The 4,552-nt window shown below is 34.4% G+C and overlaps 1 pseudogene; it reads right to left on the bottom strand.

Moving 5' to 3' along the window:
* Nucleotides 1-1,520: 1,520 nt before the first annotated feature.
* On the bottom strand, nucleotides 1,521-2,196 carry LOC132531862 (high mobility group protein B1-like; annotated as a pseudogene).
* Between the last annotated feature and the right edge of the window lie 2,356 nt (nucleotides 2,197-4,552).

Raw genomic sequence — 4,552 nt, 5'->3', positions numbered from 1 at the left:
AGTTCTTAAAATCTTTATCTTTTAGTGGAACAACCTGAAAATATATATGAAAGAACCAGTGAAATACAAAGTAGTATATTTAATTTGTTTTAATTCAGACCTATCAACTATATACTTGAGGGAATCATAGATCTCTCTGAATAGCTGATGAAAAGATGAATATTTTTCACAGAAAATAATGCAACTACACAAAATACATATAAATTTATACTGAACTTCTTCAGCTTCCCCTGACTCTCCCTTTAACAAGAACCCCCACCCCTATACTTCTATCTGGGCCAAGGGCTCTGGTGGATCCTGTCTCAGAGTGTGAGTTCCTCAATGCCTCCAGATAATAAATATCACAGGCATAGAAATTAAATTATACAAAAAATGAATGACAAATATAAAAAATAGCATATATACAGGAAGATTAGGTTAAGAATAGCAAATGCTCCAATACCCTGATACCAACATCTGTACTGTCTAATTGAAGATGATTTTTAATCACAATCTTAATACCCCTCATTTACAAAATTAGAATCCTAAATAAACCTATAAATTTTATATCTGATTTATAATTTAAAATTGAACCAACTTGGTACTTTAAAATCTATATAGTGAAACTGGCTTTCCTTCTTTGTACTTGTTTATAGTAATAGAAACACTAGACTATAAATTTGGCACAGAAATAAAGTCTCATTCTTTTTTTCATATTTAGCACCTTGCAAAGGATTTACCATATTCAAAACGTAAGAGCATATTTGTGGAGAGAAGGAAATAAGAAAGAAATTTAAGAAGTGTTGAAAGAAAAAAAAACTACAAAGGAAGGAATGAAGGAAAGAAGAATAAAAGAAGAAATAAAAAATAAGAAGCAGTTTAGACAATTACCTGCTATTTTACTGAAGTTCCCCAAAGACCTCCCTCTGTCTTTCTCTGATTTTTTCCTATAAAATGAGAACCTTAAACCTCACAGAGAAAATAAGAACTTCTTCAAAATAGAATTTACTCAAGTTTACTGAGTCTCCCTTAGACTAAGAATTCAACTGTGAATTAGGGATGGTACTATGGACACTGGAATAACAAAATGAAAATGCCCAAGTTGGTGCATTTATTGTCTCCTTTCTGTCTGCTTCTTTCAAAATCTCCATATTCAATCCCTTTATAACAATATTCTAAAATATTTTTTTCTACTTCCCAATCCATTAACTTTACTCTCTTTCCTTTACAGCTGATCTTTATTTATCATTCAAATGGATGTTTTTACCCATATTACTTAGGATTGAGCCATAAAGAAGGTAAAGCATTTGCACTGTAAAAAAAATGCAGTTAAATCAAAGGATTTTATTTACAGGGATGAGATGAGATGTCTCTGTGCGGTACCTAAGGTATTTTTTTTTCTTAGAAATCTCTTCTCAGTAATCCAGTGTTCCTAAAAATCATGTAGTTTACCCTACAGCCTATCCTTTTATTTTATTTTTTTTTACATTTCAATTGTTTTCTTTAAAAGGAGTGAGTTGTGTTCAGGGTGGTTAAATGCTTTATAGATGAGAAAAAAAAACTGCACTAGAACCAACATATTCATCATCATCATCTTCTTCCTCTTCATCCTCTTCATCTTCCTCCTCCTCCTTATCCTCTTTGTCTTCCTCACCTTCATCCTCTTCCTTCTTTTTCTTGCTTTTTTCAGCCTTGATGACTCCCTTTTTTGCTGCATCAGGCTTCCCTTTAGCTCAGTATGCAGCAATATCCTTTTTGTACTTTTCCTTCAGCTTAGCAGCCTTCTTCTCCTAAGGCTGCTTGTCATCTGTAGCAGTGTTATTCCACATCTCTCCCAGTTTCTTTGCAACATCACCACTGGATTAGCCTGGATGTTCTCCTCTGATTTTTGGACAATACTCAGAACAAAACAAGAAAAAGGCCAAAGGAGGCCTCTTGGGTGCATTGGGATCCTTGAACTTCTTTTTTGTTTCCCCTTTAGGAGGGATATAAGTTTTCATTTCTCTTTCATAACGGGCTTTGTCTGCCTCTGCCATGTCTTCAAACTTTCTTTTCTCTTTAGCAGACATGGTCTTCCACCTCTCTGAGCACTTGTTAGAAAACTCTGAGAAGCTAACTGAAGCATCTGTGTGCTTCTTGTGCTCCTCCCAGCAAGTTTGCACAAAGAATGAAAATTTTGCCTCTCGGCTTCTTAGGATCTCCTTTGCCCACGTTTAATTATTTTTCCTCTGCAAGGCACAGAGTCGCCCAGTGCCCGTCCGGCTCTCACTCTCCCTGACGCTGTCTCTATGTAGCTTAATGTATGAGTTTTTTAATAGCTGTGTAGTACTCAATTTTAATAAATGATGAATTAGTTGACCTTATATTTTTTGATATTTTTGTTTTACAACCATAGTCTCATTATGTAAAAATAATGAGCTGAAATGAGTAACGTATGTAAAATTTTATGTCTAACATGACATTTCATTATGAAAATTGAAAGTCTTGGGACAGTGTAGGGGAAAAAAAATTTCCTTGTCTCTGTTAGGATTCTGTCTAATCCGAAAATCAAACAGACAAAGACAGATTAATAAGAAAAAAGTTTACAAATTTTATTGAATTGTTACATGCACATGGGAGCCTTCACAAGAGAATGAAGACCAGAAGAAGTGACCAGAGCAGGAAGGTTTTATATCTTTTAGACAAAGAAACTATAAATTTGTAAATAATTGACAAGACAAAGGGATTTGGGCTAGCTGTAGTAAATGTTGAAAAAATTTACATCAAAAAAATCTGCAGAATGGGAGAAAATATTTATACATCACACAACTGATAAGGGGTTAAGAACAAAAATATATTCAGAACTCATAAAACTCAATAGTAAAACTACCTAGCTGATCAAAAAATAGGCAGAGGACCTGAATAGACATTTTTCCAAAGAAAACATACAAACAACAAACAAGTACATGAAAAGATGCTCAACATCATTCATCATCAGGGAAACTAAATTACAGCCACAATGAAATTTCACTTCATACCTGTTTTAATGACTACTATTAAAAAGACAAGTGATAACAAGTACTGGTGAGGATGCAAAAAGGGAACCCTTGTATACTGTGGGTGGGAATTTAACTTGGTGCAGCCACTATGGAAAACAGTATAGAGGCTCCTCAAAAACTTAAAAGTAGAATTATCCTATAATTCAGCACTTCTGGATATACATTGGAAGGAAATGAAATCACTGTCCAGAAGAGATATCTTTATTACAATATTCATTATAGCATTATTTGCAAGAGTTGAAACATGGAAACAACCTGTGTCTATCAAAGGATGAATAAATGAAGAAAACATGGTGTGTGTGTGTGTGTATGGGTGTGTGTAATTCTGCCATAAAAAAGAAGAAAATCTTGCCATTTGTAAATGCATGGCTGGACCTTGAGTGCATTATGCTAAATGAAATAAGTCAGACAGAAGAATCTGTCTTTTTTACACTTTGTACTATATGATCCTATGTATATGTGGAATCTAAATAAACTCATAGCAGTAGAATTGATTGAGGGCTGCCAGAGGTGGGGGTGAAGTGGGGGTGAGGTGGGGGAATTGGGTGAAGATGATCAAAAGTTACAACTTCCAGTTATAAAATAAATAATTTCTGGGGATGTAATGTGCAGCATAATGATTATAATTAACAATGCTATTTTGTAGATTTGAAAGCTGTTAAGAGAGTAAATATTAAAAGTTCTCAACACAGGAAAAAAAATGTAACTATGTGAGCTAATAGATGTTAACTAAACATATTTCAGTGATTATTTCACAATATACACATATATCAAATCATTATGTTATACATCTTAAACTTATACAATATTGTATGTCAACTATATCTTAATAAAATAGGGGGAAATGTCACTAAAATTATAAGCATTAGTATAACAAGGTTTGTTTGAACAGATTTTTTGACTCTGAGTTTTCCTTTTCTTGTAATTAGAATGTCTTATTTCCTCCTGGTACAGAGAGGATACCTTTCTCATTGGAATTTTATGACCTGTTTCAAGGAAGAAGGGAGGGTGTTAGGTCAGAGTAGGCTTCCTTCCTCTGATATTTTAATTGTCTTAAACTCTTTCAGCTAAGATATTTAATATGCTGAGGTGTTATATTTTGGGGTAACATGTAAGATTCAACAGTGTTAAGGCTCTTAAAATTTAGTTACAATGCAGACTTTTCATTCAAAAGTATCTTGGTGACTTCCAGTTTCTGGTTCCATATGTGAGGAGCTTGAAAAGCTACTTCATTCTAAAAAGTAAAAGCTAAACAGACCAAAACATCAACAACTCTTCCTGGATCCATAAGAGTGGAGGACACGGGACAAACCCCTGCCCCTACAATTGGAGAGATTGGTAAATATGGGGACTTATGTCTTCCTGGAACAGAGACACCTAGGTGAGCAGAAAACTCCTTGGGAACAAGTGCCTGGGCAGGAAAACCTGAACTGTAACTGAAGAATTGCTGGAGGCTCAGTGTGATCAAGTCTAAGAGTTAAAACTCCAGGGGTACCCAGTCATAGAGATGTCCCCACAATATTGTGAGATTTACC

The sequence above is a fragment of the Lagenorhynchus albirostris genome, chromosome 13 (assembly GCF_949774975.1).
Source record: "Lagenorhynchus albirostris chromosome 13, mLagAlb1.1, whole genome shotgun sequence".
Lineage (NCBI taxonomy): Eukaryota > Metazoa > Chordata > Mammalia > Artiodactyla > Delphinidae > Lagenorhynchus > Lagenorhynchus albirostris.
This window is presented reverse-complemented; position numbering and strand designations above follow the sequence as displayed.